A 26,555-nucleotide genomic window follows, 5' to 3' on the forward strand; every position below is an offset into this window, starting at 1 on the left:
CACCCATCAGAAATGCACACAGACCTGAACAAGAACTCCATAATGAGGCACACGCACAAACAAGAATCATAATAGAGCATGTGTTTGGGATGCTCAAGTCACGGTTCCGGTGCCTGGACACATCTAGTGGAGCCTGGCAGTACTCACCAGCTACACATACCCAAACTGTCCTCTTATGTGCCATGCTACACAATATGATCCGGTGGAAACAGCTGCAGCAGGAACAGCACGTGGCAGGGCCACACAGCCCCCCACCATTGCCAAAGCCTGCACAGGCATAGAGTGACTTAGAGGAAGAACAACCTGAGCCTGCCCCAGTAGGCAGAAAGAGGCATGCCCAGTATGCCCTGGCCCTGGCAAAGAGGCAATGCATAGCAAATACACTGACACGGGAGAGACCCAGGGAATAGCACCTCTCTCTGACTCTCACATACAGTAAAAGGGATGCCAAACATTACACTAGCTGTGCTTAACCATGCGTAGGCAGTGTACTACATGCATCCGACATAGGCAGCCCTGCAGCACCACCTGCAATACTGGAACACCCACAGGATAAGTGACTCACACATGCCAGAGTTAAGAGGGAGGTCACATACCCAACAGCAGTCACAGCCAGCAGGACAGGTGTAGACAGACACAAACAAATGCCATACTATGGCCTCTGAATGAGGGGTATGGGTACCCCCACCCAGGCCTACACAGACAGACCACAGCAGGCCAGGTAGTGGGATGTCAGTTGTGACAGCTAGGAAGTCAGGAACTAATGTGTATGCAATCAAAAGATAAAAACAAAAGTACACCGGTTTGGAGTAGCCAGCATGATGGGTAAGACTACTGACAGAATCAGACTACAGGACATACCAGTACAGTCCTAGCAAATGTGTACAACTGTCAGGTGTGCCCCCTCACCTCACATAGAAATACAGTAACAGTCAGGTGTGCTTCCCCCAATCCTGTGTAGAAACATAAAACTAGTCAGGTGTACCCCCCACTATGCAGACATGTTGCAGCAGTCAATGCTAAATGATCAGTGGATACCCTGCAGACACAGCATGCTACATGTTGGTGTACAACACAAAGGTCAGCTTTGCAGTACAAACCACTGGACATGCTCCACACATGCATAACAGACGGCCTTACTAGGCATGCTCACACACTTAGAGAAATGAAGGCAATGTCAGTCATCAACATACTAAAAGGTCATACTGGGCATGCTCACACTGAAGGCCATGTATGCAGACACCAGTGGACCAGACATATCCAGCGGTTGCAATAGTTACTGCAGACACATGTCAGTATGCACCAGTCATGCCTTGCACAAACAGTGGATAGGAATACAGACATATATGTAAGGATAACACACCATAATACGCCAAAGGTAGATGGATATAGATGTGTGGAAGAGGGTGGCAGTGACAAGGAACCATCCACGCCTGTCCGACCAAGCACACAGCCAAAGGGCCCCAAACACATCAGTTGCAGATGTCACACACTGCAGTAACTAGCGACCAGTACCTGTCAGCACCACAGACTATGTGGTCCACGTGCCAGCTGTGCAACATGGCTGTACAAGGACATAGTCAGCTAGTTGCCCCAGACATGCACCTGTGACATATGATCCCGTGTGTGGCTGCCTGATGCATGTCACCCCTACATGAATGGTGTAGGGGCCATGCACACACTGGCCACCCCATAGCGGTACCCTGACAAGCCTGCTGAGGTTATCCAATGTGAAATACACCTTTGGGAGAGTTGTAGGCCAGTAATCTCTGTGGAACATCCCATAACTGCGTACTGCTATAGTGTGCTAGACTAGTTAGGTAGGAGTTCTAACCCCAGACATGGTAACTGTGGGAGTGTGTGTCAGTGTTTGTGTGTGTATCTGTCTCTCACTGACTGTGTAGATAGCAATGCTTTTAGGTTACTCACACCCCTTACGTTTCAGATACCCAACTTTGGCAAGGCTGCTGATGTCACCGACCTAGAAATACTCCCCTGGGAGAGCTGTAGCCCAGTAATCTCCATAGTGCATGCTGTAACTGCATATTGCTGTAGTGTGATAATGTAGTTAGGTAGGAGGTCAAACCCATGACATGGCAACTGTGCATGTGTGAGTCTGTATGTGTGTCTGTCTGTCACTGACTGTGTAGAGATCAATGCTTTTTAGGCTACTCACACCCCTTACAAGTCAAATACCCTCCTTTGATAAGGCTGCTGATGTTACCCAACCTGAAATACACCTCTGGGACGATCATAGCCAAGTAATCTCCATAGCACATCCTGTAACATTGTATGGCCATAGTGTGATTAAGGAGTTAGGTGGAAGTTCTAGCCCCTGACCTGACAACTGTGTGTGTATGCGTGCATGTCTGACTGTGTAGAGAGCAATGCTTTTAGGTTACTCACACCCTGTACACTTCACATACCCAACTTTGGCAAGGCTGCTGATGTCACCCACCTAGAAATACTCCCCTGGGAAAGCTATAGCCTAGTGATCTCCATAGTGCATGCTGCAACTGCGTACTGCTGTAGTGTGATACTGTAGTTAGGTAGGAGGTCAAACCCCAGACAGGGCAACTGTGCATGTGTGAGTCTGTGTGCACATGTCTGTCTATCACTGACTGTGTAGAGAGCAATGCTTTTTAGGCTACTTACACCCCTTACAAGTCGAATACCCTCCTTTGGCAAGGCTGCTGATGTCACGCAACTTAAAATACACCTCTGGGTTGATCGTAGCTGAGTAATCTCTGTAGCATGTCATATAACATCTTATGGTCATAGTGTGATTAAAGAGTTAGGTGGGAGTTCTAGCCCCCGACCTGCCAACTGTGTGTGAATGTGTGCATGTCTGACTGTACAGAGAGCAATGCTTTTAGGTTACTCACACCCATACATTTCACATACTCAACTTTGGCAAGGCTGCTGATGTCAACCACCTAGAAATACTCCCCTGGGAAAGCTGTAGCCCAGTAATCTCTGTAGCACATACTATAACTGCGTACTGCTGTATTGTGAATTAGATGAGTGGTTGGCTTCCATCCCCACACATGGCAGTTCTGAATGTGTTGTGTGTGTCACTGTCTGTGTAGGGAGCAATGCATTTTAGGCTAATCTCTCGCAGTCATTTCAAAGCCCTTCTTTGGCAATCCTGCTGATATCAGTCAGTGTGAAATACATTTTGGGACAAGGACTATCCCAGTAATATCCATGGTGCTACTATAACTGCATAGTGCTGTAGTTTCATACACTAGTTAGGTAGGGGTTCTACTCCAAAACATGACCGATGGGTGTTTGGGTGTGTGTGTGTGAGTGTGTGTTTGTAACCCGTATCCTGTGTAGAGGTGATTGTGACTGTGTGACACGTGTGCTAAATGTGGAGCGGGTTTTACATTTTTCTTATATGGTGGCCATACTATATATTACAATGTCCACTGTACAGGGATAACACATGTGATATGGCTGAGAGGCTGGGGTGCAGAGCCATACCCAGACATGTGACATCAAGGCAAGCAATCACAGTTAGCAACCCCAGTATTACCCAGAGCACACTCTCACCCCATGTGCCATACGCACACACACATGCCTAGGTAACAGTCAATATGTGAGTAGTACACTGCACATTGGCCACCGATAGTAACTATGGAGTGACAGTGGTGGGCCACAGAGGGCATGACACCCAGTCCATCTGTCCAATATGCACATACGTGCAGACAGTGCACCTCCCACATGTTTTCCAATGGACAGCTGCACCACCTGTGGTGCCATCACATGTGACCCACAATGGACATACCATGCCGACGTCATGCCCGTATGGAAAGATGCCACTGACACCAAGGAATGCTGATAGCATGCACACCATGTAGGTGCAGTTTAAAGCCGCTGGCCATTACCAGTTCCCACACAGGTGGGCAGGGCTGGCACATCTGATGGTAATCTGTGTTCACAACATGGGCTGGACACCCCAGATTCAGTTCCACATGTCACTGTACTTGCATGTGGGAGGTGTGCACATCCCAGATGCAGTCCATGTCATAGACGAAGGAACACAGACATGGCAAGCAATGCACAGCATTGCCCACACACAGTAGTCACCCAGATGACCAGATGGGGGATACAATACCCGCCTGTGTGGGCAAATGCAGACACTACATCCCTGAGCCACAATGCAGACCATCGTTATGTGGCCTGATGCCAAGGTACACCCATTGCCTAGCCGTGGACATCACACATCTGTGCAGACTTGCACACATGCATGTCAGTAGTGGCACTCTATGTGATGTGTGTGTGTTGCATGCTGCAGATGTTCACATCCACACTGCCTACAACCCCCATAGGCATACTGCAGCATGCTGTCTGATGACAGACATCTTCCCATACCCTTTGCCCATACAGCCCCCCAAATGACCTGTGTGGTGCACGGAATACCTTTCACAGTGATGTGATGTGGAAATCGCACAACCAATGAGTTGTACACCTGGCTCTGTCACGTGTGTCATTGTGCATGTGTCCTTGTGAGAGTGTGGCTGTGTTGACTCTGGCACCTGTTCATGCCAACAGGCATGTGTATGTCACCTACCGAACAGCTACTGTATCCCTGTTGCAGATGTCACTCACCATCACAAATATGTTCTGAGTGCCCCACAACAGGTAACCCATGTGGCACATCCAATAATTGTGGTGCTAGCACTACATAGTTGTCAGGGGTTTGATACCCTGCTCTGCTAGGTGTGTGACACAACCATGCCTCTGTTTTACCCTCCCACCCTTCCCTGACATGTATTAGCATATGTCTGCATCCCCCACACCCTATCAGGTGGACATGGAGACCTACACCTGCTTTGCTTAGGCAGCAGCATGTGTAATGTAAGGAATGCTCATGATCAGCTGATAGCCGATGCATGAATCACAGCCCTCCCCTAGCTGATTGTATGTGAAACAGCTGTGGTAACATCCCCATCACCAATTGTATGTAAACACACTCCAATACAAAGGAACATTATGGTGCTGTTTGCCCTTGTCACTCACTGTGAGCAGGAACTAGATCTGTTGTGTGCCAAACAGCATCACAGATGGATTGCGGTTTACCTCTATCAATATACACTATGGAAACAGTGCATCAAATGAGAGGTGGATGTGCTTGACCTGACTAGAGCCTGTAAGTGCCGCTATACTACATTTGCAGTAATGTTACTTTCACAGTGTTTGTGTGGCTATGGCTGATGTACATTTCTCACTACCTGCCATGTCAGTTCCATGTTGATGGGGAATCTCCATATGCAGGGTCATCTGCAGCCTGGACAGTGTTGTGTCCGTGGTTTCATGTGTCACCCAAGAAGCATCTAGCTGTTGACTGCTGAAGGTAGTGTGAGGATTGTAGTCAGTAGATGGAGAAAGCTGTGGTAGTCACAGACGTCATATCCCTCAAAGGACATATGTTGCAACAGCTCTGTAACAACAGATAATGTATGTGGTCATTACAGCAACATATCAATATTGGCCCTGTGTATGCGTGCCCAGCCACACCTCTGTCAACCTTTGTACATATGAAGCGGTGCATATGTGCTGTACACCATACTTTGTGGCACCATAAATGAAAGGAGGCCACTGATATATCTGACTGCTACACACGTTATGTACAGTAGGCGTTACATTACATTACATTACCTGCACATTCTGAGGATGTTCCTACAGTACCGAGGTCTGTGTACCTATGGTGAATATCGACAGTATGTATAGTGTTGATATGTACCTTAGCCTGTGTACAGACTGTGGTAGATGACATTGTTCTAGTGCCCCTACTTTCAGATGTTACATGTTGCCCCACTTTATAGTACTGTAGTGGCGTACATGTTTGTAGGACTATAAACACACATATCCCATACCACAGACAGCCACCAGACCAAACTCTGCAGCAGGCCAGTATATGTAGGGTAGTCTGTGAGTAGCACATACGAGGATGGTGTCGAACACATAGTCCATATACTGTCATACCATGCTAGCTAACCATATGTGGCTGTGTTCAGATTGGTTGTGGATATGTACTGTCACACAGGTGTATCCTACCCTGTGCTGTGACATGCCTGTGGAGCCTGCTGTATATGCAGGTACATGTGCATTCCCCTTTGGGAGGTATAGGCAAGTGTTGAGCCAGTCTGCCTGCAGTCTGCACAGTGCATTGTAACATACCTAGCAGCTGAGTACACCTACCCAGTGGGATGTCATGTGCAGGTACAAGCCAGATGTTCTGCTGCCAGACCTCCCCTAATAGTCATGTATGTCAGACAGGGCAGTGGGATGCAGTGCAGATGTATGTCAATACCTATTATGTAGTATGTGGCCATGGCACCCCTGTACCAGCAGTCATACCATTACAGGCCAGGCAGGGGGATGTGAATGCATGACCTATGGTGGACATGATATACCTGTCGTCATGTGTTATACCCATCTACATGGCCATCCACATCCATATTGTCAGGCATGGTATACATGTGTAGCACTAAGGGTGTATGTGTATACCTCTTGAATGTACAGACTGTCTCAGACCCCCCACATATATTGGCCAATATCTCTGCTGCAGTCCACATTGGCATTATATGCTAGCAGCAGTACTGTACACTGATGTACTTTGAATGTAGTTCAGTAACCAATGGCACACATGTTATAAGCAAATGTGACCTGCCACTCACACCATGTCTGTGAAGATAGTTCCAATGACAGTAACAATAGCCTTGTAGTATACCTGCTAGAGATACCTGACATCCCCTGCAACAACGACATTGGGAATATATGAGCTGGGGTTGGCCTACACTTCATGCCCAGGAACTATGGTGGGAATATATGTACATTTACATATCCAGATAGCCAGATATATGATTACACATGTGTACTACACCCATTTAACACTGTCATGGCAACCACCCACTATTGATCCCCACATCATAGGTTCATAGGTTCATAGGTAGGTACTAGGCTATTAGCCCTAGGGCCTATATAAGCCTAGCCAAAAAGGTACCCCGGCTTTTGCCACCCAAGAAAATTATTTTCCTGTGCCCCTGTCAAGCAGAGCCACAGAAGTGATCCCTGGGGTGAATTTCCTATTTCCCATCCAATCATCAAGATTTTTCTTGAAGAGTGCTAATGAAGAGATCTGTTTGACATATATAGGTAGTCTGTTCCAGAGTATGAGAAGTCTCTGGGAAAGGAATCTATCCCTCCAGCATGTTCTGTTTATTGTGGTGACAGGGTTTAAGTCCCTAGAGTGTGTAGCTCGGAGGGATTGGGATTTCTTTAAGTGGAGCATGTCCAACAGCTCTGGGTTTGACATAGCTTTGTATGTTAGGCAGAGATCGCTTCTGAGTAGGCAATATGTGATGGAGTAAAGCTGGAGTTTTTTGAGATGGTCTGCGTAGGGCATCTGTTTGAGGCCAGTAATCCTCTTTGTGAGGTATTTCTGTGGCCTTTCCAGTTGTTGTAGATGTCTTGTGTGGTACATACCAAAAGGGGCATTGTACTCTATAATGGGTCTAATGAGTGATGAGTAGAGGGGAACAATGACCTCTTTTTTTTCTGGATGAGAAATTTTTTGTGATGAGGTGAGCAATGTAGAAGGATTTCCTGACCACTGTGGTGATGTGATTACCAAAGGAGAGATTACTGTCCTCCTGTGTCCTAAGGTCTCTTATCACACTTTAAGCATTAAGTAGACTACCACTTATGTGGTAGTTCATGGGTACAGAGTTTTTACCAAAGGGGATGACAATACACTTTTTGGCATTGAGCTTCAGGCCATGGCTTTGACACCAGGCATCTGTCTCAGTGCGGCCCTTTTGTAGTATGTCCACACCGTTAGGAGTTTTGATTATACCTCCTAGTGTGCAGTCATCTGCAAACCTTGTTAGCCAAAGTCCTTCTGTGTCAGCCTGTACTTCAGAGAAGTAGATACCAAACAGAAGAGGACCGAGGACTGAACCCTGTGGTACTCCACTTGTCACTGGTCTGAAGTTGGATTTGGAGTCTGCTACTTTCACAGTGTGGGTTCTGTCCATGAGACAGTTGGCAACCCATCTTGTGACATAAGGATTTATACCTAGTTAAGTGAGCTTATCTATAATTCCAGAGTGGGAGATGGTGTTGAAAGCCTTGGCAAGATCTAGATAAGCTGTGTGAACCACCTTACCCTCATCTATGGCTTTGGTGACTGCTTCAAAGAAGTCAATCAGGTTTAGGAGACATGATCTGCCTTTTACAAACCCGAACTGGGTAGGGTTCAGAGTTTGTCGATTACCAGTGTCTTTGCTTATGTGTTCCATGATGATACATTCCATGGCCTTGCAGACCAGGCTCGTCAGGCTAATGGGGCGGTAGTTCCTGGGGTCCGTCATGGCTCCCCATTTGTGGAGTGGGATAACCATCGCGGTGTGCCATTTAGTGGGCACAAAGCCTGAGGTGAGGCTATGATTGAACATGGTACTTAGGTAGGGTGTCAGTTCATTCTGTAGTTCATGTAGAACGCAGCCTGGGATATTGTCAGGTCCCATGGATGCTGTGTTCTTGGCTTTGGAGAGTGTGTTTTTTACCTGTGCAGCCGTGATTACAGGAACTTTGCATTCTTCCAGTATAGAGATTGTCCCTCTAGGGGGGGTGAGAGGGGGGTAAAGTTAGCACTGAACCTATCTGCTAGGATGTTGGCAATATCAGTTGATTCTGTATATTTAGTGCCATTGTACTGTAACTCAGAGCAGATCTGAGTTTTGCCGTTGAGATTTTTGACATATCTATAGAATGCTTTGTGGTTGTTTTTAAAGTCACTGGCAATTTTGTTTGTGTAACTAGCTTTGGAGGATTTTATGAGGGATCTCAGCTTCTTACTGAGGTTGACCAGGGAGTTCCTCCAGTCATGGGATTTTACTCTTTTTTGCAACAGTTTCTTTCTTCTGTTGTAGAGTTTGTTTATGGCAGAGGACCACCAGATTGGCTTCCTTTTTTTGGAGGATAGCATCTTGGTTCCATTAGGGATAGCATGATCCATGCACTCGTGTAAGTGCTTATAAAGTACATTTGTGTAGGATTCAGCAGTCGTACCTCTATTGTCCGCCTGCATGGGTGTCATGTAGTTTGCCATTTCTGTCTTAAGAAGTGTGAAGTTGGCTTTGAAGAAGTTTTTTATGGTGGTTTCCCTAATTGGGGGTGGGAGCGGGATTTGGATGTCTAGGGTGATTAGCTTGTGGTCGGATCTGACCAACGAGGAATTGACCTCTGGTGTGGAACACCGGTTGCCCATGTTGGTAATGACCAGGTCTAGGATACTGCTGCTTCTGGTGGGGGTGTGAATAAGTTGATCCAAGGCATTGGAATTTATGAATTCCAGAAAACGTTGAGCAAAAGAGTTGGTGCATGAGTAGTTTTCCCAGTTAATGGTGGGGTAGTTGAAATCACCCATTATTAGGGTGTTGGGTTGTACCCTAATACTTTCCAGTGTATCAAGAAATGAGGAGTGGGAATCCTGGGGCATGGTGGGGGTCTGTAGCAAGCTACAATTTGGATTGCAGTCTTGCCCAGAGTTAGTTGCACTTAGATAATCTCGGATGCATTATGCTGTGCAACTAGCCTGGAGGTATGGATATCCTTAATGAATATAGACATGCCTCCAGCTTTAGTGCTTCATTCCGGGTTAGTTGGCCAAAAGGTGTGGTATGAATTATAGCCTGGTAACACAGGGGTGCTCTCTAGAGCTTTGAACCAGGTCTCTGTCACTGCACAGATGTCGGTGTTCTCCATTTTAAGGAGTGCCTTGAGTGAGTGCATTTTGCGGTTTAGACTTCTAGCATTGAGTAGCATTACCCTCAGATTTTGCTTGCTTGTACCTGTTATGGTGGTGAATTTGTCATTTGAACCTTGCCTAAAAAAGGCACTATAGGAGTGGCAAGAACCTTTGCCAGTATCCGGAATCCCAAGGGCGACAGGTGCAGGCCATCTCTGGCAAAGCATCGTGGTCTGTCGATCATGTCGTTCCAGGCAGACAAATACTGGATCCTCTTAGAATGACATCAGAAGCTTAGCCAATTGTTGAAGTCAGTCATTTTGTCTTGTACTGTGGTATCATTCTGGGTGATGGCAGGATGCTACTCATTGCTAGGGTCATACCTGCCTGGGCTACAAGATCGGAGAGCTCCACCATGTCTCTTTTTATGTAGTCCAGGGAGATAACACATCTCAGGTCATTCACACCAGCGTGGACAATGACAGTGTCATATTTGTACTTTTTGTGGAGTGACCTGAGTGCGTGCATTATATGGTGGATCCTGGCACCTGACAGGCAGCTGACAGTAACTTTCTCCTTGTTTAGCCTGGTGAGTGGAACTTCAATGTGCCTGGCAATAGAGTCACCTATGACTAGAGTGTTGGGTACATTGTTATGCCTTATGGGCTGTGGTTGAGTGGCACACTGAGTTTGTGGGCTATGTATCATTTGGGTTGTGTTGGGGGTGGAGTTTGCTTTCGTTTCTGCTTTGGAGGTCCCTGATGCTTGGGCAGGTTTTTATTGAGAGCCTCCGCGAATGTAGGTGTGTGTTTTGTGTTTCTATGGGTGTGTTTTTCTGGTGTAGGCTCCATGTGTGCATGGTCCCATTACATCTCCTGTGTGATGGGCATCCATCCTGTGTGTGGGCAGCAGTGCTACCGACAGCATGTAGCAATACCCCATACAGGAGAACCGGAACAAACAGCGCAGCTACTTATTTGTAGGAGGATCAGGAAGTACAGACAGACCGAGTGCAGTTGTGTTATGCTTTGTAAAGTACTGGTGTTACAGGCTGTGGGTGTACATGCTAGTTTGCCATGGAATGCAGTCCATCTGCATAGCACACAACTGTGGGCCTACCCTCATGCTGGCTGGAGCTGTGCCTATCATGTCTTGTCTGTCCACCACACAGGTCTTGTGTTAGATAATACACTGGCAGTGTGTGTGTTGCATGTTAAAAGGTACATGGCTACATCCATGGCTGTCCATACCAGCAATTCCCTGACTAAAAGGTCTGTTACAGACTATCCTGTAACATCTGCACCTTGCATAGTGTATGGCAATTGTTGTCCACATATGTGCCTGTATTCCAGCCTCTGTCCCTCACCTACATACCAAGCTGTGCAGATATGTCACGTTGTCAGTGGTTGATCCATAGTGGGCTGGGAGTATAACACACTGCCATGTCTGCCATCAGTCCACTGCTGTTGTAACCCCCACACATATGGTGGGGCTGGGGCCATATATGTATGGGTGCCACCTACATAATACATGTGTGCCCTCATGCACTGCAGAGCCCAGTGTATGTAACAGTGGTATATGGCCCTGTATAATTGAGTCTAGGGGGGAGCACCAGAAAAAAACCTAGGCTGCTACAAAATGTGGGGTTATCAAGGCTGAGCTGCCTTAAGGTATCTGAATGTACAGTACCATACACCTCACCTATATACACATTACTGTCATGGATCAGGTTACTGCAGGACTAATGCCCCCTGCCATACAAACTATTCTGTGTGTTGGTGTGCACATGATGGTGTTAGTTATGCCAAGTTATGGAGCAGTTACAACCCATGTGGTCATAAGATGTCTATACCACCTACTGTGTTTGTACAGTGTGTAGATAGAGGCTGCTGAACTACACAGTTGGAGTACATACTGTCGATTGTTAAGTATCCTGTGGCCCAGTGTGTCTTTCCTATTGTACAATGTGAATAGCTTAACCTGGACAGCAACAGCTGTGAACCTTTCCAGCCTACTGTATGAGTGTAACTGGTCCACTGTAGCATCACTCCATTGATATAGTTGTCAGTGTCTGAACAGCTATATGGCATGGCATGTAGAACTGTAATAGCACACGATGACAGGTTACCATGTCAGCAAACCTGTGGGTGTTGTTTCGCCTATGAGCTCTCTATGGGTGTATGTTACAGGCAACAATTGTCATTTGTATGGGTGGCACATACAGTGTCCAGTCATTCAGGGGATAACTGGAGGCATAATGGCTGTTCCATATTGTGTGCACCTACCACTTATGTTTCGTACTGTACATATAACTGCGTGTGTATGTGTAGTCACATGTATATGTACATATATATATATATATATATATATATATATATATATATATATATATATATAAAATTATGTATATGTATACCTGTATCTGCATATCTGTGTCTGTGTATCTGAAGCCTGGTAATGTTGATGGCATCCACATAATATATTCCCCATGGGAGCCAGAACGTATTGCATGATATGTTACCAATAACAGCTTGACATCATACAGTTGGGATGTAGTACAGATAACATCGTGTGCCCATGTTGCCACTGGCCCTGGTTATAGGATCACCAACACATGGTAGTGTATTGCAGGGCAGTTGTGTTCGGCTGGAGGGTGATGCCTATTTGTACGACTCGTATAGTGTGTGGTGCCTCTCAACCCCATTAACGTAACATGTAGCCTTTTACACTCCACTCCCTAACAGCTACATGTACCTTGCAGGACCAGCACAACAGTGTTGCACCAATGGGTTGTTAGGCATGGGTATCCCATTGAGGTCTGCCACGTGTGTGCATTTGTGCATGTGTGCATATCTGTAGGGTACACCGGTCCAAGTCCACATACTCCTATTATAATACACATTGCCACACAGTAGTAGGGATATTGTTGTTGTCACCCATAGGTGTGGCAATGCAATGCAACACCCTACTATGCCTGTGGCATGTGCATCACATGCATAACCCTGTGGCACCACTGTTGTGATATGCAATGGGTTGTTTTTGCATCAGGACCACTGGGTGATAGTGGATATGTCAGAGTATCTAGATGGGTTCTAGTGTGTACAATATCCAGTGGGGGATGTAGGTGCTGTGTATACTGTCTTTTCACCCATACAGGTAACAGATAACAGGATACGGCCCATTTACACATGTGCTGTGTGCAACCTACCTGTAACACATTGGACACATGGACTAATTAGTCAGCAACTATACAACCAGGTTTCTATGATGTGTGTCTACCAGTTATGTGACGGTCAATGTGTATATGATGGCATGACACACTATGTATTCACAATATACATAAATTACATCCCCTATTACCATATTGTATGTGTCTGTGGATGGTCTGCATGTAGCACGTGACCTGGTACACACCTCACTCTACAGATGGTGTCGTCTGTGCAATGACAGCCAGACAGTTCAGTAGCACTACATACCCAGGATGTGGTCTAGACACAGTGTTGCCAAATCAGGATGCATGTGTATGTGGATAGGTTGGCATAAGGGTGCAAATTATACCTGTACCAGCAGGCCACCGGTCATGTTTGCATAGCCACTAACTGTTATACATACCTGTGGTATGTATACAACTGTACACCTCATATGTCACAGCCATGGTGTCACCACACTGACATACCTCTGTGGAATATGACTGCAGACCATTCTCCTGCTGACACATGTATGTCTACATCACAAATGGATGACAGTATGGGGATATCAATTGGTGTTACCAACAGCTGAGATACATCCTAGCTGCATGGCTACACTACCTGACATGTATGCTGTACACATTACCCTGGACTACATTCTACACTCTATCACAGTCACTGTGTGCATCAGAACCATGTTAGTCTGTCCCTGCATCAATGTTATAGATGGCAGAGATGTGGCACAGGTATCATCATATGCACAGGGTGTGTGAATGCCATCCTAGCTGCATGGCTACACTACCTGACATGTATGCAGTACACATTACCCCTGACTACATTCTACACTGTGGTACATTGTGGTACCCCATTACAGTCACCATGTGCATCGGAATCATGTTAACCTGTCCCTGCATCGATGTTATGGATGACAGATATGTGGCACAGGTATCATCATATGCACAGGGTGTGTTGCAGGTGTGCCAAAGGCCAAGGGTGGTCCAAACATGTGTCACCATGTATGTGGGTGAGGGATGTGGTTCCTTGATTGGGGCATGGTGATGTGGTGTGTGTCGGTATGGGGTCACCCTAGGTGTGGTTGCATAGTGTGTGGGTATTTATGCACACAGTTCAGCCATGTGGTTGCCCCACATAGGTAATGTTGGACAACTGCAGACCATACCTGGCAGGGTGTGCAGTTCAGTGCCTCCAGCCATGGACATGCTGACTGTGCTTGCCAGGGGTTCTATGGGCACGTGCAGGTACAGACCTTGAGGTGCTACTCTCCCCTGAGGATGATATATGTCCACTGGAACCATGTCCTGCCTGGGCCTAGCCAGGGCCACATAAACATGGCCTGCTGTGGTGTGGTGTGGACAGAATCCCCTATGGTGTGTTGGGGCTGGTACTGCCACTACGGGAGTGGCTGTGCATCCTGACACGTCCACGTTGACTGCCAGCTGCTGGTGTCTCTGGCCTACATCCACGAGGACATCGCACCACTCCCACCACACGTTCTAGCACAGATATACCATGGTTGAGGAGGCCAACCATCTCACTCCATTGTCTATCCATGACCTCAGTATATTCACGGAAGGCAACAGCGAGTTCATGGAGGTTGCCACTCAGAGATGCAAAAGCAGACCTCTGCAGCCTCAGGACTTGTCTGGAGTACATTTCCATATGTGCCTGTGCCTCCATTACAGCCTGAAACATGCTCCTGGTGGTACAAGTTGTGGCACCTCTACCAGGGGCAGGATGACCTGCAGTCCTTCCACAAGTACCACAGTACATCTGCCAATGTGGTGGCTTTCCGGACATCTGGCTATGCTGACTGTGACCCGACACAGTTGGCATGGACACCACACTTTCCTGGCCATTGCCACCAAGCACCAACTGTCCCTCTGCTATGGCCACATGTGATGGGGTTTGTAGGGGCACTGTAACTGTGTGCGGGCTTGGGGTGGCTAGGATTGTGATGACACATATTGGTGCAGTGTCGGCCACTGACAACCCCACCTGTTCCTCACCTGTACCTTCATCATTATCAGTGTCTGTAGGGACACCTACCTCACTATGTGTGCAGGAGGGACCCTGGCCCACCTTGCCACCTGTGGGGGAAACAAATACATATGTTAAGGCCTGTACAGCAGTGCATAACAGTACACACAGTCACACACACTCACACTGACAGGCACCTTACTACCTCACCTTCTCTGTGTTTGCAGACAGTCCTACAGTCAGTTACATATGTTCCCCATCCTGCATGGCACTTGCTAATATACACACATCACTACAGCCCATTAACATATCATACCTCTCCATGCCTACACGTGTGGTACCATACCTGACCTGTTACTCCATCACCTCCCTGACCTGGGTGGAGTAGGTTGTGCATGGCCTCACTGCTGCCACCATGTATTACCCTGTGTATGGCCAGTAATGGTGTACGAGGCCCTATATGGTTGGGGCTGCTACATTCACTAAATATGTCACACACCAGAGCCTCATACTACAGTCTTGTTCAGTCCATGCCACATCTGCTGCACAAGCAACCCATCATGCGGACGACAGTGCTACCAGGATACACTCACTGATGTGCTGTGGTAATTCCCCATTGCATTTGTAGTGCTGCATATGTGGGTAGCCAGTTACCTATCTGCTGCTGGCAATATGATGTGTATACCTGGCATGTACTGCACCTCCCAATGCATGCTGCATGCTACAGACCTTGTTATGTTATCATCTGTCCTCTGTTCACATACCTGACAGGTTGTGCTGGTGTCCCATGTCTCACTCCATGTACAGCACAATCCCAAAGGGAAGTACCACCATGTGGTCAATCCCACTATCGCCTGTGCATACATGGACACACACACACACGCACACACGCACACACACACACACACACACACACACACACACACACACACACACACATCTGACATGCATCATCCACACTCCACTAGATTGCACTTATGAACACAACCGAGTCACACACACACACCCCACACTCCTACATGTTGAGTTGCACAACATTTTTACACACAGTCCTCCCATTAGTCTTCTGTCAACATGCATTACACATGGAGCTCAACAGCATGCAGTGCAACTATAGTGACATCTTGCTAGTGGCACTATACATGTGTGTGATGCATGAGCTTTGTTGGTAGGTGATGGCTCCTCCCCATGTTAACACTGCACCCATGTACAAAGTGTTTCTGTGGCCTGTTCTGCACCCTGCCTTGTACTGTGCACCATAGCTCACAGGTGTAGAAACCATTGATGCATCTGAAGTACTGTGTCGGTTATGTCAGCTCTAATGCTCACAGCCCCTGTGTGTTGTACACATCTGCAATGTTTACTTAACCTGCTTGTGTGCAGCTGCAGCCATGGTGGTGTTGAGCCGCACATGTCCCTACTGTAGGCCATGTGTCCTGCCACACGTCACACCGCTGTGGACACATTGCACATTGATGGGATGTTAGTTATCTTGCATGTGGCTGTTGTACCCTTCTGATACCCCAGCATGGTATCTACTGTGATGCAGTGCATTTCTCAGCAACAAAACATGAACATGTACAATATGCAGTATGGGTAGGAGTGTTAGATGTGTGCATGGGGGATAGCCCATAGCTATTACATGCCCAGTTTATCATCATGCATGAACACGAACCATACTCACCGGCTACGGGCTGCTGCCATAGTTGTATCCTGGAGGGACATACATAGGAGTGCGAGAAAGTTGATGTCAGTGGCTACAGCTGTGACATTCATAACAGGTGAGTGTAACATTATGTTATATCAACAGTAGAATTACGCAATATTACAGCTTATACACAACAGTTTATTACTACTACACAGCAGTAGACAAAGTATATGACATCTCAGTTTTGTATGATGTACCTGTACAGATGCAGATACATACACGTGAGTGGTGTACCAATGTGCCCTGGGGCTGTACCTGCATGCTCCTCAGCTGATGTGTCGTTGGCACCCCCTCCAAGATGTGCCCTGCCAGGTGTTGATGTTGTGGGCAGACAGGTGCCACTAGGCTGCTGAGAAGCTTTTCCACATGGGTGAGGGGTGGATGGGCAGGTTGCCCCCCCCCTGTTGTGAGGTGGTCCCCCTTATGGCAGGTTCACGGTGATGTACATGGTGAAGCAGGTTAGTGCAATGATGCCGGACCTGCTCATAGCTGCAATTATGCAGTCCGACATCATTGACCCTGTGGACTAGCTCATTCCACAGGGCGGTCCTCTCCTGCTGGTCATGAGCTGTCTGGCCGAAAAGAAGTACATAGTGCTGTAACAGGTGGTCAATGATGATAGCCATTTCAGCAGCACTGTAAGCATGAAGGCAACTATGCAACATGATTCCTGGAAGACATAAGGATGGAAACAGGTCTGAGCCACCCATATAGCAGGGTTACCATAGTTCTTAATACATATATTTGTCTCCCCACACCATATCAGCTACAACAACATGTTCACAGACTGCAGTTGGTATGTCAGCTGCTTACCTACCACAGGGACATATGTTGTATTGTACCAAGCTTTGTGCTATGCGTATGTACCACGCTTTGTGCTATGTGTTTGTAGCCATGCTTCCTGTGGGGACACTTATCTTTGCTGGCCTGTTACAGACTATTTCACCTGCATGCCATTGTCAGTGCCACTATATATGTGTGTATAAATATACATTTATGTACATATATGTGTAGCTATATGTTGTACGTTGTGGATATACCTATGTCTATATGAGAGTCTCTCTCTGTACACATACACATCACATTCCATATCACACAGATATGTGGAGTGCATACAGACATCCGGACCACATTTTGTCACCGTCTTTCATTCACAGATGCACTGTTCTGCCTTGCTGCAACACAGGCAGGTGCCACATGTGAACACAGCCTAACATTAGGGTGGTAACTATGGTGTGAGAGTGCTGGTATGCCTATTACACACCTATGGCATTTGTGATTGCTACATTACACATTCATATGACTGTCCTGCAAGTGGTGTGCTCTGACATCCATGTGTCTATCATGATGGCAGTACATCCACCAATAGCTATTGTCCACACTAACATAACATACACAGATATTATGGCTAACATCTTTGTCATTCATTGCTGATCTGCACAGTTGGCAGGTATGTCCCACTGCTTACAGGGACAGAAAGTGTTTTCCAGAGCAGTTACTCAGAAGGAAATTATTACAGGGACAACTGCAGATGGCACATATCGAACATTCTACATCATAAATCCTAATAATCTATACCTCATACTACATAAAATTACATACAGTTTTGTTTTACATACCTTTTAGTGTTTGGACAGGTGTGACACCTTCCCGGTTGTGGCCTTTTATAATTTGTTCCCCACTCCGTTTTATAGATATGTTTTAGTTTTCTTTTTCTGTTTTTTTTCTCTCTCTCCGAATGAGTTAGTTTGAATGGATTTCAGCATGGCTTTTGTAGGTGATATACATAATCAGGTGATGGGCTCTACACCAATTAGTGTGCAACAGTTGCTGACTGTGTGCAACCTGCTCTGTAGTGATTCTGTTAACCATCATCATGGCAACCCAGTACTATAAATTGCTTACTAATGTGGGCGTTGTCCCTTCACCTTCCCAGTATGGAGGACATCCTTCCTGTATGTGGGCAGCAGTGTTACAGACAGCAGGTTGCAGTACCTGTTACAGTGGAGCTTGCAGACACAGGACAACTACACAATCTTAAGAAGTTCCACACCTACACACAGAGTGAATAGTGTTGTTATGTGCTTTGTATATTGCTGGTCTTGCAGTGTTTGTGTGTACATAGTAGTTTAGGATGGAATGCAGTCTGTCTGCTTAGCTCTCAAGAGTGGGTCTAGCCACGTGATGGCCAGTGGATTGTCTGTTTACTTTTGCCTGTGCAACACACAGGGCTTGTCCTAGATATTTCCCCGGCAATCTGTCTGTTGTGTGCTATCAGTACATGGCTACTTCCAGTTGTGTTCCTGATGTGTTATTCCTGCATAAGGATATGTTGCAATGAAACCTGTAACACCAGCAATGTGCAGGGTGTGTAACAGCAATATTATGAGTATGGCCCTGTGCTCCTGCCTCTGTCCTCCACATATATGGCTGGCTTTGTCCTGCTGTGATACATTTAGGGGTTGTTTGGTATTGGCCTATCATAATATACTGCTAGTATTCCTGCTAACATCCCAGTCATATCGTGGACTCCCGCAGCATTTGTTGGTCAGGGTCCATACATGTGACAGATACATAGACATTATCACAGGTAAGAAATGTCCCCCTAGGCCTTGACTATGGGGTGTGACTGGCGTCTACTGAACTACATCTGTTATTGTTTATTGTTACCTATCTTGATGGCAAATCCTTTGTCCACAGTTGTACAAATTGACGGGATTGGCCTGGACAGCATTGTATGTTGTATATCCGCACTGTCCGCAGCTACTTTTCTGTGTGGCCCTGAGTAAATAAGTGCAGATCTATGTGCTGTCGGTAATGGCATACATTATTGTAAAATACACCATTAAAGGTTGTCTCTGTATACATATCTGTGCGTCATCTCATGTCCTTTGAATAGTGAGTGGGATATGTGTAATTCAGTACTTCTGTGCAAGTGTAAATGTAATTTAGTAGGTTATATAGCAAAACGATGTTGTTATACTGATTTCACATTGAAAATAGAATGTGTTGCAGTGGGACTTAAACCGAGAATGCATGCGCAGTAGGCAGATGCTCTGACCACTACATTATTGCAGTTCTGCATAATTTGCATATTTCTACCTTAATGTCATGCCCATGCTACCTTTCCTAGGCCCCCTGAGCTCCACGTACACAGCATCCATCCATTCTGCAATTGCTAGCCCTGCCATACCACACCTACACACATTTCCCTCTCTGCACATCTTGGTACTCCTCCATATTACTGTCTCGATGCAACCTTCTGCAGGCTCTTCATCCATCTAGTCCATGTACGTTCGAGCCTTCCCTTCATCCACCTCCATTACTGGTGGTGTCATCATTGTGACCCATAAGGTCTGGTGCATCCCGGCAGGGATGGACCTGTTGTTGTGTCATGAGTACACTTCGCTGGTCTACACTGTTTCTCCCACTGGTAGCATCCTGCCAGGGTTTTGAGAAGCCATGGTTTGCGCACACATCAGACCAGCCTCATCTCCCGCTTATGCGGATGAAACATGCCCCCACGTCGTGCCCCATTTTCCATTCCTCTCTTCAGTATTATACAAGACTACTGTTCTCACAGTATGCGTGGACAGGCACTGTTCATTGATACTCATAGACTGCTCGGAATACTGTTACTGAGCACTGTGCACATGTTTGCTGGTATTAATGTACATACTTACATACATTTCCTGTGCTGTTGACTGACTGTGCCAGATGATATGTTTGTGATAACAGCAGCTGATTGTATATCTGCCATGCCTTCATGGTAACTCACTTGGACTATAGTGTGCAGGGGGGCTGGGACCTGGGAGTGCTGATTATGTTGTTACTGGCCACGACGAGGGCTGTGGGCTGTGGTGTGTCTAAGGCACTGCGGGGGTAGTGTGGACAGGTATGTGCTGGTTTGTGCTATTCTCAGACTTGCTGCCCTCCACTTACAGCATCTTACACTGGGTTGGCCTCCACATTGCTTAACCAGTGTGGCCATTGCTTACCGCCGCCCAAACAGGCGTACTCTCACTTGCTGCCACATACCCCCGCTCTACTTCATGTACATGTCGGTATTATACATACTTAAGTCAGGTGCACATGTCAGGTATGACTGTTCACGAAGGTCAGTGTAAGGTTACATGGGATTCCAGTTTAGCATTTCTGGATATGTTACACTCAGTTATTCGGGTTAGGTTTAGTTATGCCATACCTGTGTTTTAGAGTAGATGTGAATAGTGGAGGTGTAGGCGGGTAAGTGGAGGGGGGACATTTTAACTGTATAGTAGGCTGTTCGACTGATTGTTGGGGGAGCAGTAGTGCAGGTTTGCAGGGTGTTGGGATATGTATGCGAGGTAGGATAGGAGGTGTCAGTGTCAATAGTTGGTGTAGGGGTATGGAGTGTTGGGGATGGTGGCTTCGCCAGTTGGTGAGCAGGTGGTGATCCACGTGTGCTTGGGATTTCCCTTCATGTGTTATTTACATGTGTAGTCTGGGACAGCTGCGGTAATACACCTGGGTTGGGGGTCCAGATTCTGCCAATATAGTTGTGTGGAGGGCGTCACCTACTTGTGATTGTGAACATTACTATGATAGGGGTCGATAGGTAAGTGGTGTTATTGGATGACACAGAGGGGCTGATAGTAGGGGACATGTCCAGGGATGTGCAGGATGGCTGATGGGAAGGTCCACAGCTGGCCATTTCTTCTACAGAGACAGCTGTGTATATACCCTGCATTTGGGGGTAGGTTTGGACACTCACACCCCTGGGTGGTGGGTGGGGACAGCAACAATACATTGTGATGCCAATTAGTTCGGCTTACATGCCTACAGTGGGGTGTTGTGGCCATGTGTTCTTTAGTGTCATTTAGTGGGTTTGCAATGACACATCTGGTTATTCCACCCATTGCCCTATAAACTAGACATGCTGTCTGACTCGTACCGGGTATGGCTGCTCATTAGGTGTAGGATCTGCCCAATGTACACTATTGCTTACATCCCTGGGACGGTCCACATAGAACCACTCCAGCCAACACCTGCACGCCTAGGCCCATAATTACATAAAAAAGCAATGAGCCAGCAAACTGTGAAACTAAAATTATTTAATTATTAATGCAGCATTAAAAACAAATACCCAGACTGGTTTCGGCTGGTAAAAAACACAGCCTTCATCAGTGTGAAAGTAAACTCAAATCAATACTGTTTTATATATCTGCACATAAATTGAATAGACACACCCATTGGTTGTGTAAAATTGCTCATTCAATACAGGTGGAAACAATCCACCTAGCTTAACAATCCGTTTTTTCTCATTAGAAGCTAAAATGGAATGCCAACCTGTTTTGTTTAATTTATTCCCCTTAACTAAATCAATAATCAGAAATGTAAACTTGGCTGATTTATGTGCCATACAGTGCTTATATAATGCATTACTGGATTTTTTGTTTTTTACAGGTGAACCACTTATTGGATGTTTTCCATGTGGTCACTGCATACATTGTGACAAAATATCTAAGTCAAAACAGTTTACGAGTAAAAATTGTGGTATTGTGTATGATATTAAATTTTTTGCCAATTGCAGTAGTGACTGGCTAATATATTTAGCCACATGCAATTGTGGATCTTTTTATATTGGCCAAACATCCCGTCCGCTTAGCTTGAGAATTTCAGAACATATAAGTAATATTAAAAACAAAAAATCCAGTAATGCATTATATAAGCATTGTATGGCACATAAATCAATCATGTTGGCCTGGTACATCCATAACCAACATATTCCTCATGTCTTGATCAAATTTCCACTACATATCAAGCAGAGTAGCAACCTTGCTACCTTCAGGGCAACCCAAGGTAATTGAATGAGCATACAAAATTTCTCCTGTGGTTTATCTTGTATTGTCCTCCTTGAGTCTAGAGAAAACCTTTAAATATGGGTTACTGGTTAGGCTGGTAATGATCTACAGACTAATTGCCTAGTACTTACCTGTGAATCTATGTGCCTTTAAACATATACTCAAAAAGGTGTACTTCATTATGGAGTGTGGGAATATTCTCACAACAATTAGACAGAGAACAAGTTCTTCATTACCATTAATGTGGTATATGAGGAAGTTGCCTGTAAGCAACATGCAGGAAGATAGTTCTTCATTGAAGGCTCATCTGAAGGACGACTCTGTATGTCCAGACTGGGAGACTCCAGTTTAGACTACTTTGTGGATTATGTCTAAACCTGGAATCAAGGGGTGGTTGAGTCCTACAAAATGCAATTTTAAATACAGCCTACTGGTTGGATGGCTTTGTGACATTGAAAAATGTACAGAAATAGTTTTGTATATAACTCTAAGAAGTGAATATGTGCTGATTTTTCCATTCTAATTTGTCCCAGATGGAATAAATACACATGTTCTTTTACTTGTATCCTGCCTCCAGTGTCTTTTTGGATATATGTTTTGGGCTCCATGACAAGTGTTACATGGATATATGCATTCTGGAGCTCTAAACAGAACATCCAATCTCTGTTTGATAGACATGGGAGGATCATTTACATCAAGACCATTCAGAATTTTTCTTGACCACATATTTGTTTAGGCCATTAAAATTTAGGATGAGCCTGCAGTCTTTTGTCTTTTTGGTACCTAAAAGAATTTTGAGTAGTAAGTTTGACCACTCTAGTCTAGTGGAACTTCTTGAATAGCTCTTTTTCTTAGGTTGGCCACCTTCAATCCTAATTCTCTCCCCTGATGGGTGATTCATCAGACAGTGTCCTGGATTGTTGAGGGTTGTCATGAAAGGGATGTGGTATCAAGTAGATATTATGCCTTGACCCACCTACCCCGAGTAATCTTCAACATATTTCTCTTTATAATGGTGGAACCATCAGCCCCTGATTACCTCCAGAGCAGTCATGGAAACCTTCAGGGGTGCTCCTCACCATCAGAGAACTGCCCATAGTCCTTTGATGTGTGGGTAGCCTCTATAGCTATTATTATTATTTGCATTGACAGGGTCTTTGTTCTGGCTTCTCCCTTCACCTCCTTCTTGACTTTGTGGTACCCCATGTCAGAACCATAACCAACACTGGTTCATCTTACTCTTTCTGAAAGGCATTTACAGAGGGTAGAACATGATATGCACATGTGTTCTGACTTTGGCCTGTTATTCCATATTCTTAAAGTGCCACCCTAACCTATGAATAGGAGGAGATTAATAAAGGAGGACTCTGATAACACCACCTCAGTATCTTCTACATAGTCCATGAGCCAGAACCAGCCATAGCAGTGCATGGCAATGCTTACTGCCACAGGTTTAGCTGAATATAAAGCCATGTAATAAATGAAGCAAATCATATGGCATCCTTCCAAAATATGCCAGATGGATTACATAGTTCAATGTCTTCAAGGACAATATTAAAGATACAGGCACTTGCTTCCTGAACATGTCATTCATTCTGAACTCTTAGTTAAGCAGATAGACAAAAGGGTTCTGCAGATTAGAAAACTTTGTCATGGTTTCTGATACATAATAGGGTCAGGCTTGGGGTTCTCTGACCAGAATGACAAATCCCCAGGCAGTCAAAACATCACATAGAACTTCTTGTGCACTGAAGGTACTGAGTAAGGGTTGTCTCAAGTCACCTTGCTAGAAAAGATGTCCACCAAGGGTTGGATCATTTATGAAGTCAGATCCATGAATTTACAGGCATCTTTCATTCTTCTCTGAGATGAGAGGAAAGAGCTTGTGGGCTATCCCCCTTTTTCTTTCATGAGGTGGAGGAACTCTTCAAACTCATGGGCATAAGGAAGTAACTCAGGAGAAGTGGTGCCCCCACTAAATGAACTTCACTGTTATACAAGCAAATTGGAACCCTCTCCAAAAGATCATGGAAGGCTCAGTACAAAATAAAGCAGTTAGACCCACCAATACAGACACACTGAACATCAATTTAGGCTTCAGTGAGAGGGACACTTCTCCTTTTTGGCCATGAATAGGCTGAGCAGTCCTTTGGGGAATGCCTTTTTCATAATCTGGTCCAAGTCAAAATGTCTAGTTGGCATTCAACTCAGGTGAGCGATCTGCTGTAATGTCAGTAGTGGCAAGGTTTATCACATCAGTATCATTATGGTATTCATAAGTACCTATTGCTTGGACATCACATCTGACAAAGCCAGCTCTGGAAGAGAGAAACTAGGATCTCACCCATCCTTAGCAAAATATTTGAAAAAATAACCATAACCCAGTTAATTACCTCCAAACCTACAATATCTTCTCACTCAAATAGCATGGCTTATGAACCAGCTAAATCATACACTGCTATGTACACACTTATAAAAGACAGTCCGTTATAATTTGATAAAGAAAACTTAACAGGAACCATTTTCACTAACCTTACAAAGGCCTCCAGTCTTATTGACCATCCCCACCTATGGAATTACTAATCAAGCTCTACAATGGTGTAAAAGTTTCTTATTTAACAGAGACCTCAAGAGCAAAATCGGTGACTCCTTATCAGACTCTGTCCCAGTACACTCAGGCATACCCCAAGGCTCAGTTCTTTTACCACTGTTTTTTTTCCATTTTTTCATTAAATTTTCCCACTGACCTTCTATACTTACCTATCACATCTTATGTAGATGGTATAATGATCTATAGATTTCATCTTCTCTAGTCTATAGCCAAAAAAAACTAGAAGAAGAAGTGTTTCAGTTTTACAGCTGGCTAACACAGAAAAATACACTTAATTACAAAAAAGCAAACTGTATGATGTTCAGAACCAAACCCAAGTTTATCAATATCCACAACAAATGACATACATTTAACAATAACCCTTGATGCCATCAACCTCTGGTAGGAAATGGTTAGCTAAGAATTTGAACGTCCAACACCATGTACAAGTAACCAAAGCAATAATCATCTCCCAATTATTATACACATTTAAAATTCACCACTTACTTTCCCCTTAGTGACAGATAAAAATTGATAAAGGGCTTTTTCTTTCACAGCTTGAATATAGTCTATCACTAGTGGCATCTGCTTCCAAGAGGAAACCTCTCCTTCATACAAACTTCAACAAAGAACATATGCAGATTTTTTGTACTCTCTCCCTAGAATCAACATCTCTGCCAAATTCTAGCTTAACCTCACTGGCTGCCTAGTCTTCAAACTCATCAACCTTCCAGTCCTCTTTTTTGTCAAATGTTTATCTCATTGTACCTCAGATGATAACCTTAATAATATCGCTAAAATAAAGCTGTACTGTACAGACCACAGCTTGTCCAACTTAGAACCACAGGTCTGGGAATCCCTTCCAATCTCTTAATAATGTCTTCAGAAAGGACCTGAAACACTTCCATTTCAAAGATGCTTCTTACACCTGTTATATGATGTGTACAGTTGAGTAACTTTACCACCCTCCAACTGCATCTCCAGTATTTGGATAATTTATCTTCAATCACTCAGGACTTAAGCTGCATATTTGTTCTACACAGAGACAACTAGTTTCTCCCAGATTCTTGATTATCCATCTAGGTGATATCTGTTTATCCCTTAACTTAATTGATCTCCTAATGAGAATTTCTCATCTTCTCCCCTATGTTTATTATTTCATACTGAATTTGTATTATATATCAACTGAGTATCTCATTCTTGTTGTCACACTGTGTACTGTAATACCAATGTTGTATTCTCTACTTTCTGTTCTTGTGTACTGTAATACTAGTGTTGTATTCTCCACTTTCTGTTTCAAGCTTCTAGGCTAAACTTGTAAATTGTTCCCCAGTTAATAAATATAAATAAATAAATTAAGTAAATAAACTCTAAACAGCAAAATAAATGAGTGGCAACCAACTGAACAAAGTGAACCAGACTTTTTTAAGCGCTTTCATTCTGTTCAACACCACTTAGAAGAAAACAT

This window comes from Protopterus annectens, chromosome 10.part0 (genome assembly GCF_019279795.1).
Source record: "Protopterus annectens isolate FY-2018-M chromosome 10.part0, PAN1.0, whole genome shotgun sequence".
NCBI lineage: Eukaryota > Metazoa > Chordata > Ceratodontiformes > Protopteridae > Protopterus > Protopterus annectens.